Source organism: Musca autumnalis, unplaced genomic scaffold (assembly GCF_047663935.1).
Source record: "Musca autumnalis isolate F117 unplaced genomic scaffold, ASM4766393v1 scaffold_5, whole genome shotgun sequence".
NCBI lineage: Eukaryota > Metazoa > Arthropoda > Insecta > Diptera > Muscidae > Musca > Musca autumnalis.
The window spans coordinates 33923424-33938393 of NW_027412088.1; positions in this window are offsets into that span (position 1 = coordinate 33923424).

Below are 14970 nucleotides of genomic sequence, written 5' to 3' on the forward strand. Positions count from 1 at the left end.
AAAATTGTACTTTATTAATATAATATTAAGTATTTGAAGTATGTATATCAAACTTAATACAGCGATGAATAATAATCAATTTGATATTAAGATTCTTTGTTACTTCCTCCGAGGCAACTCGTCTTTTTTTCGCGTCTTCATATATTGCTATAAGAATGATCCTTACCGATGCTGATTTTTCTCAAACATAAAGTGAGTCTGACATATTAAATTTATTATTTTAATGCATTTTGGGGTACCTTCCCCATGCCACTACTCTCTTACCTTATCATTATTGACATTATAAACTATAACGTGGTGATCACTGTTGACATTTGACAATTCTCGATTATAAGTCAGAAATTTTAATTTTTGTAGTTTGGTCCTATGGGGTTATTTCCCCCGTCAATTCCTAACATGATTTTTTGCTCGTAGCACATTATATCGGTTACCGTTCTATCGTTCTATCTACCTACGATTGTGATGCTATATCTCCAGATCACCGGGGAATTTCAACAATTGCTGTTACTTTCAGGCGATATTGTAATATACTCTCAAAATTTCGGGAAAATCCGTTCAGCGGTTTTTGAGTTATTAAGGAACAAACGAACAAACAAACGTACAAACAAACATTTTTCTATTTTATATATAGATAGAACTTTTATGATGTTTTATGATTTATATATTTTTTATTACTCCACTCAAGCAATCGAAAAAAAAATATTTTTTATTTTATATTTTTTAATTTATATTTTATTTTTTATATTTTATATTTCATATTTTATATGTTATATTTTATATGTTACTAGCAAAATGACCGCTACTTCGTATGCGGAAGGGAATAATATACAAATAAACAATGTGTAATATAGACATGTTGGACACTGAAAATTTTTATGTACTAATACATATTTTAATTGATATTTAATTTAAGTACTCTTCGTATACCTTTAGTTCGAATTTCCAACAAAGACCTTATCGCACCACTACTCATCAGCAGCGACCCACATTTTAAATTTCAGTCCACGTTTTATTAGAACAGTACTGATATTTTGAAGATTTTATCCACATTTTCCAACCGCTACTTCGGTTGTAATTTCGGAATTTGTGTTATCGATATGTAGAAAACCTTTATTCACAAAATGTTGCTTAATGCACACCATTTGACATGACCCCTATATAACAGTTAATTTTTTGTGACATTTTAATTTAGGCCTTTTTGTTCTCAGGAGATAAAAACCTGTTCGTAAAACAATAGTCGCATACATCTACGTTTTCAAATGTACTTTCTAAGAGGTTCAGAATAAAAAAAAAACAATTTTGATAAAAAATACTTTTGAATTTTTGATTTCAGTGCATTATTTAGAAACCGACTTTGCTATAAGGTGAAAGCAATAGTTCACAATTCAGTACAATTTTTAAAATTCACGGTATTACATGTAGAAACATTTTAATGACGAATTTCCATAAACATTCTGATTCAATTTCAACAGTGATCCTCATAACAAAATTCGTTTACCAGTTCACTCAATACCTGTGCTTCAATATTTAGTATTATTTAATAATTCTAGTACACTTATTCTACTACCACCTCTCACAGTGAATCCGAAAAATAAATAACAAATCGGAATTCCACTTATATTCCTTAGGCCCATACTAAACACTAATTATACGTACATTTCCAGTTTCACTCAACACCAAATTTAGTACCATTTTGTACTTTTTGCATCTAAAATTCCAAATTCCAGCTATATCCCTTTATGCAACATCAAAAGAGTACCAAATTTAGTACTTATCCAAAACAATATCCCAACCGCGATAGTCATTTACAGCTCTATCTGTTCTCTCGAAAACAGTTATAGCAGTATTTAGTACTTTTCGTATACTATTTACCAAAATCTCCTCCTTATTTATCTCCAGTCTAAACGCCAACTGCTATCCTAATAACGATTTTCACAATTTGAGCACTAACCCTTTATACAATAAAAATTTGAACCAAATTATATGGTATTTAGTAATATTCGTTCACTTACACAGTGCGACACGAAAATTATTAACCATTTTCTGACACCACAGCGGAATAGAAGACCAAAAATAAGAAGACACGTGTCCCGGCGTTTTTCCCTATCACTTCAACTTTCGCGGTTATGGGCCCCCAAAGACCTGAGGCCTTTGTCAGGCACATATCTTCTAAACCGTAATTTTAGCTCTCATCGTAAAGAATAAAAATTGTGAACACATAAAATTCTTCACCTTCAGAATCGTTCCTAGAATCTTTTTATGTTCTAGAAAGTTGTTTATTAAAATCTTAGGTACATTTTTGTAGTCGACTGTATCCTTAATTTTTGGGCGGTTCGGTATCTGTGGACCGGAATCGATGAAAAAAGTATAAAAACCGAATATTTTCAAAAGTTTTTGGCTATTTTCACATTTAAGAACTGGTCACAGACATTCCGTATGTTCCAGAAAGTTGTTCGCTGATATCTTTGCTACATTATTGTGGTCCATTGTTTTCTTGAATTTTGAATGGTTTAGTATATATGGAGCAAGAACCGAGAAAAGAGGATGAAAATCGCATTTGGTTTGCTATTTTGACCATTAAGAACCGTTTCTACAGAGTTCGTATATTCTAGAAAGTTGTTTACTTTACATTTTTCTAGTTGGTTGTTTGCTGCAATTTTGATCGGTTTGATATCTGTAGACTAAAATCCGAGAAAAAATTAAAAGGGAAATTTGACCTTGACGATTTTGACCTTGAAGGTGAGGTTGAATGGATGTTATGTGTTCACAATTATTATTTTTTAAGACGAGAGCTACGACTTCTCTTCTACGAGTAAACCCAAATTCTTAGCGGTTTAGAAGATATGTGCCTGACAAAATGATACCTTTTGACTTCAAGGCCTCAGGTCTTTGGGGGCCCATAACCGCGAAAGTTGAAGTGATAGGGAAAAACGCCGGGACACGTATCTTCTTATTTTTGGTCTTCTATCACGCTGCGGTGTCAGAATATGGTTAATAAACCATGACTCAAAAAATTACACACAGTGTTATGAGAGGTATATTCACAATCACATCCATATCTCAACACAACACACCTAAAGCGACTATAATATCAATCTTAAGAATTTCACCTCTATTCATACCCAAAATTTAGTACCATTTAATACTTTTCGTACGAAAGTACGAATTTCAATAAATATCTCATTCGTTCATTCCAACAGTAATCTTAATTGAATATTTCAGGGTTTTAGCGTTCACCAAATCTAAATTGTATCAAATTTAGTACCATTTAGTACTTTTCGTACACATAAGTACGAAATTCCAAAAACCAATTCCAAATTTCAGGATTCCATTCACCCAAATCCAAATTGTACCAAATTTACTACCGTTTAAAAATTTTCGTTTGCATAAGTACGAATTTCCAAAACTAACTTCAATCCTGTCCTCTAATAGTAATCTTAATTCCAAATTCCAAAAGCCCTGTTCACACAAATTCAAATTGTACCAAATTTAGTGCCATTTAGTACACATTAGTACGAATTTCCATAACTACTTCCTTATCTAAATCCTACACTTCAAAGTAATCTTAATTTCACATTTCAAGTTTCCAGCTCTATCCGTTCAGCCAAATCCTAGTTGTACGAAATTAAGTACCATTTAGTACTTTTTGTACACATATATACAAATTTCTAATACATATACATATATACATATACATATCATATCTATATACATATCAACACCACTTCCCAAACTTGACTGCCATACCAAATTCTAGCTATATTCGTTCAAAATATAAAGGGTGTTTTTTTTTTTAAGCCCGATAGAACTTGACATTGTAAAAAATAACACAAAAAATTAAATTGTAATCAAAATTTTTTTTATTCGAAAGATCAATACGTGACATTAACATTTGAAAATGATTTCGGGCATATGGGCACCGCGGCTGTTCTTGACGAAGTGCATTTTGGACGTCCAATTTTTGGCCACTTTTTCGAGCACTGCTGGCCGTATGTCACGAATAACACGAACAATGCTGGCCTCCAAGGCATCAATTGTTGCTGGTTTATCAGCATAAACCAGTGACTTCACGTAGCCCCACAGGAAATAATCGAGAGGTGTCAAATCGCACGACCTTGGAGGCCAATTGACAGGTCCACTTCTCGAAATCAACTTATCGCCAAATTTTGATTTCAATAAGTCGATGGTTGCGTTCGCCGTATGGCATGTAGCGCCATCCTGTTGAAACCACATCTCCTCCGGATCAATGTCTTCCATATTTTCAAACAAAAAATCATTGATCATGGTGCGGTAACGATCTCCATTGACCGTAACGCGAGCTCCGGCCTCATTTTTGAAGAAATAAGGTCCGATGATGCCACCAGCGTGAAAACCGCACCATACGGTGCATTTTTCTGGATGTAATGGAGTCTGTAGGGTCTCTTGTGGATTGGTCTCACTCCACATGCGGCAATTTTGTTTATTAAATCTATCCACAGTTCGACGAATGGCTTGTTCAGATGGACGATTATGTACGCCATACAAATGACGAAGTCGTCTATAAGTTGCGCGAATCGACGACTGCTTTTCAAAGTAAATTTGGATAATTTCGTAGCGTTGAGACTATTCATGATGATTTGTTAGAGTATACTGAAACAAATAAAAAAAAGTTTCATCAAAATTTAATTTTTGGTGTTACTTTTTACAATTTAAAGTTCTATCGAGCTTAAAAAAACACCCTTTACAATTGTTACCAGATTCAGCAACTGTTAGTACTTTCGTATACTTGTAGTTCGAATTTCCAAAAACCCTTTAGTACATCTTTCTAACTCTCCATTAGTGACCCTCATTCCAAATTTCAGAATTCTAGCTCTTTCCGTTCGCCTAATACAAAAGATACCATATTTAGTACCAAGTATGTTTGGACCAAATCCGTTTCAGACAATTTGGAGTCGATTTAGCAATGTTCGTCCGTCTGTCCATCTGTCTGTCTGCCTGTCTGGCTGGCTGGTGCGCACGATAACTCTCGAACGGATGAGCCGATTTGGTCCAAAATTTTACCGATTTTGTCCAAGTCCAAGTTAGTTAAAGTTCGAAGATGGGCCATATCGGTCTACTCCTTCAGGTACCTCCCCCCAAATGTTCGAAAATGTTCGGAAAGTTTATGCGCACTATAACTCTTGAAGGGAGTAACCGATGTGGTCCATACTTTGCACATCGTAAAACTTCTAAAGGACTTAGATGAGGTTACACTATGGACTCTATCGATCCACTCTTTCACAAAATTTCGGAAAAGTTCAGTTCAGGACCTGCTCTCGAATCGCTTCGATTTTTGTTTTAGCAACTTGTATTCACTGTCCCTCATACGACGGTATAAGTTTCATCAGGGGCAGGACCATACTTCCTGAGAAAATAGCCCTAAAGTTGCAAAAAATAAAACTCTATGACACTGTGTGTAGTAGTTGGAGCACAACATAACTCTCGAATGGATCTGCCGATTTGGTCCAAAATATAGGATTCCTAATATTTTGTCCAAACTTAGTTTAAAAATGTTCAAAAATGTTCGGAAAATTGTGCACATGATTTGGTCAATACTTTACACATCCTAATATGTCTACCATATATAGATCAGGTTCGAATGTGGACTATATTTGTTCACTCCTTCGGGTAGCTCCCGCACAAAATTTCGGATAAGTTCACTTTAAGACCTGCTCTCGGATCACTTTGATTTTTGGTGAGGCAACTTGCATTCGCTGCTTCACATACGAAGGTAAACGTTTTTTCAGGGGCAAGTCCATACTTCTTGGGAAATCCCCTATGTCACCATCTGTAGTGGCTGGAGGTCACGAAAGCTCTCGAAGTGATCAACCGATGTGGTCCAAAATTTGGCCTTCGTCATATTTTGTCCAAACTTAGTTTCAGTTCGAAGATGGGCAATACCGGTTCCCAACTTCAGGTACTTCCCCCCACTATTTAAAAAACTTCACTAAATGGTATGCATGAAATCTCTCGAACGTGGCAACCAATTCACCTTCTAAAATGGCACATATCGCTCTTCTCCTTAGGTACCACCTCGTAAAAGTTCAACATTTGTGTATAAGTGGTTGTAGGTCGAAGAAATGTGTACCGATGTGGTTCGTTGTGGTCTTGTTTATAGCGATATTATGTTTTGAGTGGACAAAAAAATTTATATTTTATACTTTATATTTTATATTTAGTATTTTATATTTAATATTTAATTTTTTATTTTTTATATATTATTTTTTACATTTTATATTTTATATTTAAAATTATATATTTTATGTTTTATATTTATATTTAATAAATAATTGCATCAAGTCCTTTACAAATTAATCCTCTTTAAACTTTCAATTGAATTTATTTTAAATTTTTAATATATGTACATAGGTATGCTTTTTGTGTGCATTATTATGCATTTTTCTGTTAGTCATATCGTTTTCAACAAAAAGTAATTACTTCCACATTAATAATTTTTCCTGAAATTGACATGGAAGCATTCAAACTTCCGGAGTTTTTGTGTTCATTAAACACACACACACACACATATGTATGTACATTTGCATATATTTCCCCATACAAAAAAAGAGAACATAAATTGTGTGGCATATTATTGGGTAATTACAATTAAATGTATTAAATGTTAACCACATGAACACACACACAGAGATAGACACGACACCGAGAAGTTAATTATTTCAATTAATAATATTGAAAGTAAGTTTGTGCGGTTGTGTATTCAACCTCTTGTAGATTTTAAAATATGTATATGTATGTGTAACAGGCATCAATTCAAAATGATGATTTAATATTATAATTACTAAATAATTTTCAATCACATTACATATTTAATGAATATTTGGGGGTATGTATAGAGATGCTTGTGTGTGTGTAATGTAATTGCAAAATTAAGGGTATTTAAAGGTTTTAACTTATAATTTACTATTCTGATATCTATTTCCCACGAACTTGCCAGAAGGGAGAAGTGGACATGTAATTCACATTAAAGATTCAAGACGATTTCTATTTTTAGCTCGGTGATATGGAATCTCTTTTATATTGCCAATTTTGAATGACGTTTCGAATGAACTATTAATGGCGTCCACAGATATACCCCCATTATTACAAGTATTCTTTTGTCATATTTTGAATTTACCGAACAGATTTAGAGCGTTCCGCTTAACTTAAAGTTAAAAGTGAAGATTAAAGTTCAAGGAGTAGCTTCTCGGCATTAACTTTCAATGTAAAAATTATATTTTGAATGCCTCCAAATTGGTTTATTTTGCGTTTTCAAATCCATCAGATAGTAAAATAACACATATAATAATGGCACATAGTTGATTATCCAAAATTTCAAACAAAACTGTTGGGAAGTCTCCTCTATATTCTACAACAGTTTTGCATGGTTGACGGTATCGAAAGCTTTCGATAGATCAAGAGCCACCATAACTGTTCTGTCGCACGACTTCTTTTGTTTCAGTCCTAGACTGATATTTGTGGTTAGAACGTGTAATTCTGTTGTAGCGCTATTCATTCCCTGGAATCCATGCTTATGTTACGAAAACGGGAATCAGCTTCTTATCATGAGGGGGTATAGTGCCTCTAGAACCTGTGTTACTGAGGACAGAAGTGAAATCGTCCTGTACTATTCACCTCTATTTGCATCCTTGCCTGTCTTCAGTAGCGAGACCACGCTGCCAACTTTGCGGGCATCGGGTACACTATGGGTGGCTAGCGATAGGTTGAGGACAATTGCCAAATACTCAAATCCGGGTTTATCCAGTTGCTTAAGCATTATCATTGAGACGGGGTGTTGGCCTAACGCTTTGGGTAATTTTGCATTTCGGATGACATCTGCAATATCGCCCATCGTAAACTGTGGTGGTAACTCCTAGACTGGAAGGGCTTTTCTTATACGGCGTGTAGCAAGCTCATCTTCGCCCAGTCTCTATCGGGTTGTTCTATGAATAACCGGTTAAAATAACACGCGCATTTCTTAGGGTCTGCTACTTCCACGCCGTTGAAAGCATTTTTCCGGATTCTCGAGTGATTTAACCGTTGCCCAGAATTTATTTAATCGTGTGCTAATGTTGCTTTGCATAAGCTGGTCTAGTCATTTTTCCGCTTCTGTTCGCCTCTTAGCCTGTAGACTTCAAGAGTAATTTCCCTAACTTTTGGGTACTTGGGGGTCCATTCATCGAAGCTCATCACGCGTTTTTGCTAGTCCCGTCGCCTCTGCTAATTGTTCTAATTTCCGCTATTCGACGAACAGGTATGTAGCGAGCGTCTGCAGCTGTGCTAATGTTCCCGAAAATTATCTTAGCTACCGGGGAATCTGAGGGAATAAATAGTTCATTGAAGAGGCGATTGGAAATTGCTCTGAACCATTGCCAATCTTTTTAGATGTTATGGCTTAGAAAAGTAAGACCGTCAGCGTTTTTGAAGTCGGGTGGTCTGTTAACAGGAAGATGATAGAAAGTTGGTCCGAACCAAGGGAAATTAGGGGTTGCCAGGAGACGTCATTTGTCAGACCAAGTGACACAATGGTAATGTCTGACAAGCTGTGGCAATCTTCTCTTATCCATCAAGGAGCGTCCTCTTTCATCGTACAAAACGCCGAGCTATTAATTTGTTCAACCAGCGCTGTACCTCTCTGGTCATAACCAAGGACGGAATGACAAAGCTCATGATGGACACTGAAGTCCTCTAGCACCAGACGATTATTGCCATCTAAAAGCGAAATAATGTAGGGTATTTAACGCGGGATACAGCTATTCATCGGCGGTATGTACACATTAAGCAGCTCAACCTCTGCAGTAGAGATGGGCGCGTGCCTAAAAAATTAGGCACGAACATGCACGAATACGGACCAAAATTTTTATCCACATTCACGCACAAACACGGCGATTTTCAAGAAGGCACGAACACGCACACTCACGCACGAAATTGCAAAAAAAGAGAAATCGATATAAGTGTACATTTATTTGTTCAAAAATTATTCATATGGGGTTTTCTGAGTAAAATCGGACACTTTTTCAATATGAGGTTTTTGATTTCCTTTATTTTTTTGCAGTGGCGATGCTTTTCATCAACGAAGCATTTCAGTATATTTTCTGATTTTTTTTTTCGACCAACGGATCCAGAAATATCGTGCCTTGAAAAAGTCGAATTCTGTAAAAACCATATTTAAAGAGATACTCATAACTTCTTTAATATTGGTCCAATTTGAAAAAATCTTTTTTTGTTGTATTTAATAAAAAATAGAAAATAATTTAGACATATGTGTGTGTGTGGGACGGCTTCGCTATCATGCAACTCTTCCTCTTTCAAATGCAATTTGTTTTTTACAACGCTGAATATTTTTTCAATCATTGTATGGCTTTCATGACAAACGCTTAGCGTAGTCTTTGAAATTTGTCCTTTATACTAGTGCACTATAGGTAATTTGGCCTGTTTTTGAGGCAAAAACTAATAGCGGTGAACTTATGGGTTTTTTATACATTTTTAATGCTTTATTTGCAAAAGTAAGCTAAAACAAAGAATTACACAGTAGAATTCGGATATAGCGAAAATCGGATATAAGAAACTACGTTTATAACGAACAAAGTTTTGTGTTCCAAAAGATTTTTTCTTAACATTTGTACAGACATTCAACTTCTTAAAATGACCGCGATTATAACGAACAAAAATTGTCAAACCGCGAGTAGAATTTCTTACAATTTGTTAGAAGGTACAGGCCAGTTTTTAAGTACAAGCGGATAGCGACGAATTTAAGCGCCGTTTTAAATATATTAATATATAATAGTTAAAAGTAAGCTTTAATAAGAATATTACAGTAGAAAACGATTTTAACGAACGGCGGATATAACGAACACATTTTCTTGTTCCTACCCCCTATTTTAATTTTAACTATTTTATTCATTACAACCCAATAAACACAGTTAAAACCATAAAAATGGTATAATGAACTAAAATATTGATCTTTATAAATATTATTTTTTTAAAAGGACCAGATAAACCGCGCAATCATGACCCCTATGTAGAACGTATTACAGATACATATAATAAACAAAAAAGTTGACCACGACACCTCTGTGCATTTTTACAACACATGGTGAATGTATCTTTAAAGAACATGTATTTTTAGTTAAAATCGGATGCTTTTTTGTGTTTAATATTTTCCTCACAAAATCAAAAATTAAAAAAATATATTTTTTCTGCTAAAAGGGCGCCTTCAAAAAAGTCATATAACTAAAAGAAATCGCACATTGGTATATTATGTAGTTGATTCAGAACCCTTTTCTGAAGACATTTACGGTGTCAGAATTTCAGACAAAGTTGGAGAATTTTGTACAAGTCTATAATAAAAAACTAAAATTTTGTTTTCTTAGGTTGTATCCTACATGACGTTTTTTTCCGCTGTAACAAACATGTTAAAGAAAATTATTTTATAAAAGAGAAAGTACACACCGCCACCATTCCACTGAATATCATATCTATGTATTTGATTATTATCAAACTCTTACAAATTGCGTTTAAATTTTGCTCTGAGTTTTGATATTTTTTATTTTGTTTTCGAAATTTTGATTTTAACTTCGAATTATACCGCATATTTTTGAAAACAAATTGCACATCCATATAATCTGACATGTTCTTTCTTCGAGGGTGACGTAGGGGGATGAATGATACCAAGCAACGGTCTTGACCGACTTTAACATGGCAAAGCCCAGGATTTATCTTGGTCCCTCTTTCATCTCAAGTGGACACTGACCTCCCCGTGGTGTCACCTGGGGAACTGCCTTTAACACCCGTTAAAGCATGAGTTTGGTTGCGGATTCGTAGTTAGTCGGAGACTAAAACATCTGGTATCCAGCTTCACCCCAGTGAATGAAAGACTTGCTGCAATTCGAATAAAAGCTAAATTCTTCAACATCAGCTTTATTTGCGCTCATGCTCCCACTGAAGAAAAGGACGAACAGACCAAAGATATATTTTACGAGCGCTTAGAAGAAACATACGACCGTTGCCCTGCCCATGACATTAAAATCATTCTAGGCGATTTTAATGCCAAAATTGGAAAGGAGAATATCTTTGGCCCAACAGTCGGGAAATTCAGTCTCCACAGTGAAACATCTGACAATGGTATGAGGCTGATAGACTTTGCAGCTCCAAAAAACATGGTAGTTAGCAGTACCAGATTTAATCATCTCGATATTCATAAGGGCACCTGGCTGTCTCCAGATCAAAGAACAAGTAATCAAATTGATCATGTTGTAATAGATGGAAGACATTCATCCTGCGTGTTGGATGTACGATCGTTCCGAGGCGCAAACATTGATTCGGACCACTACCTTGTTGCAGCAAAGGTACGTACCCGTCTAAACGTTGCAAATAAAGCACGAACAGACACATCGCGGAAGTTGGACATCGATAGGCTGCAAACACAACAGATAGCCACAGCATATTCCACTCAACTAGCCCAATTGCTTAACGCGAGCACTCCTTGTCCCGATAACATAACAACACAATGGCAACATATTGCCCACTCCATGCAAACAGCCGCTAAATCCATACTTGGATACCAGAGACCTCCACAAAGGAATTCATGGTATGACCAGGAGTGTCGTGCTGCTACCGAAGAGAAAAATGCGGCATATAGAGCTACTTTACAATCAGTAGCAACGCGTAGCGCACGAGAGAGATATCGGGAGAAAAGGAGAGAAGAGAAACGTCTTTTCCGCAAGAAAAAGAGAGAAATGGAAAAGCGGGAGTGTGAAAAAATCGAGATATACAGGAGGCAGAATGAAGTCCGAAAATTCTACCAAAGAGTGAAACATCAAACAGATGGCTTTGGTACAGGCACATCCTCCTGTAGAGACCAGCAAGGTAATCTGGTAACAGATACAGATATCGTGCTCAGGATATGGAAGGAACATTTCTCCAATCTGCTGGTATCCAATAGTAGCGAAGACGATGATACCACAGATCCAATCTCAGAAGATGGTATAGAATGTATACCGCCCGGCCAAGATGAGGTAAAAACAGCAATCAACCGGCTGAAGAATAATAAAGCAGCAGGAGCCGATGGCTTACCAGCCGAGCTATTTAAAACCGGAGGCGACGCGGTGATAAGGTGTATGCATCAGCTAATTAACACCATCTGGCAGGAAGAACGCGTACCCGACGATTGGAACCTGAGCATCCTATGTCCCGTCCACAAGAAAGGAGATAAGACTGTATGCTCCAACTATAGGGGCATAAGTCTTCTCCCTATTGCCTATAAGATAGTGTCAGGGATATTGTGCGAACGACTAAAGCCTATGGTCAACGAAATAATTGTACCATACCAATGTGGCTTTAGACCTGGCAAGTCCACCATTGACCAGATATTTACCCTGCGGCAAATCCTAGAGAAGACCCAAGAGATGCAGATCGACACATTTCACCTTTTTGTCGATTATAAAGCAGCATTCGACAGTCCCCTCCGATCAAAGGTATTCCACGCAATGTCTGAATTTGGTATCCCCGCAAAGCTCATCCGGCTTTGTAAGATGACTTTAACTGATACTAGGTCCTCAGTTAAAATTGGAAAGAACCTCTCCGAAGAATTTTGTACCAAAAGAGGTTTCAGACAAGGAGACAGCCTTTCGTGTGACCTATTCAACATTTTGCTGGAAAAGGTAATACGAGATGCAAATGTCAAAAGAAATGACACAATTTACACCAATAGCCACATGTTACTTGCCTATGCTGATGACATAGACATCATGGGACGATCAGTAAAGGAAGTAACTGATACCTTTTGGGAGGTCGAAGCAGAATCTGCGAAAGTGGTTCTGGCGGTAAACGGCGAAAAGACCAAATTGATGGTGTCGACGCGCAAAGCGTCCATAGAGCTCGGGCCAACTGTGGAAATTGGTACCTACAATTTTGAGGTAGTTAAAGACTTCGTCTACCTCGGCACTGCCATAAACACAACAAACAACATCAGTTGTGAAATAAGAAGAAGAATTGTATTGGCCAACAGATGCTACTATGGTCTAAGTGAGCAATTTAAAAACAAAGCCACATCTCGTCAAACAAAAATAACACTATACAAAACGCTGATACTACCCGTGCTAATGTATGGCTCCGAAGCATGGGTACTTGCGCAAGCAGATAATGCAGTGCTTGGTGTGTTTGAGAGGAAAATTCTTCGAAAGATCTATGGGCCGATTTGCGTTGACGGTGAATATCGACGTCGTATGAACCACGAGCTATATAAGCTATACAAAGACATGCATATAGTTAAACGTATCGAGATGCAACGATTGCGTTGGCTAGGCCACATCATGAGAATGAGCGATGATGAACCCGCTAAAAAGGCGTATGAATACATGCCACATGGCGGTGCACGCAGAATCGGGCATACAAGTGGATGAAGAAATGAAAAGGCGCGGTATTACAAAAAGTCAAGCGAAAAACAGAGAGGAATGGAGATCTTTTCTTAGTTCGGTCTATGGAACAAATGTTCTGTAATGGGCCAACTAAGTAAGTAAGTTCTTTCTTCGAATCAAATTAGAAAACTAAGAAATGATTGTTTAGTTTTAGCTTTCAAATCTTTCATGAATTGAGTCAATGGTATGAATTGAGCAGACTTTCAAAAGTTTTTTAGATCGAAGGGCAAAAATGTGCATAGTAGGGTACTTTTCCGAGCTTAATTTTTCGGAACACTCTTTGAATATTTTATGAAAACCCAATAGAGGTTCTAGCAAACTTTAAATCAGATATACGATTCAACTCATTCTTTTGGTGCAAAATGCTCTTAATCTCATTCAGGGCTCGGTGTATGCTCTCAACCAACATGTTCATATATCTTGTTTTAACATTTTCTACAACATCTGATAAGCAAAGAGTGTATATTGCGTTGACCCTCTGAGTAGTTTTTGTGTTTGCTTCTCTCATGAACAAAACAACTTGCAAACAAACGTCAACTTTTTTACTCATACTATTGCCTCTCGGCAATAAGTACCAGACTACAAAAACGAAGCAAATAATTTTAGGCATTTTTAGTCGGTTTTATATTCTTGTTCGATTTTCGTGTTTAATATGGTCTCTGGCACGACTTCTAAAGGGAGACCAAAAATTTAGCACGATCGTGTCACATAGTGCGGATCGTGTTTAGTCGTGTCGTGCAAAATCGTGTCGAACAAAAAAACACGATCACGCACGGCCAAAAATGTATTCCTGCACGACACGCACAAACACGGCGTTTTTCGAGAAGGCACGAACACGCACTACTCACGGCACGACACGCGCCCACCTCTACTCTGCAGTACCACACTTTGATGAAGGTAATTTCGGGGGGTGAGTCAAAATTGCCACACCCCTAAAAAATTGTCCCTCCTTTGCCAACTTAAAAATTCACCCCCCCCCCCCCCCCCCCACCTAAAAAAATTGCCTTCCACACCAAAAATTGAAATTGAAAATTTAAGGGGAAAACGTTAAGGAGAGGGGGCTCCTTAACGTTTTCCCCTTAAACTTCCCCGCCCTCAACATGTCCCCCTCTTGGTCAACTCAACTTGGTCATTCAGTTTTAGGTGCATTATTTGCTTGACCATTGTAGAACATCCAAGACTGAAGATTCTAGAATAGACAAAGCTTTAGCGAGTGTGTCTTACTACGGACCGCGAAGGTTGGTTGTAAGGTGTAAAGATGTGTGCTTAGTAGAGTTAAGCTAAGTGCTTACTAAAGAAGTAAAGTCTTGTTTGAAGTAACGTTAATAAAGCATTGTAGAATCCTTATCTAAACGAATCCTTGTTTTATTTGGTACGAATCGTAATGAGGAAATAAAACTTCGGGTGGATTTAAATTAGTTCCTTAACAGTATTATCTATTGATCTGCTCCTGAGAGACAGCTCGCTACTTGTAGTCAGTTTCCGGCTAGTAGTCAGTTTCATGCTTACGGACAGCTCTGAGTCCATTTCCAGTCGA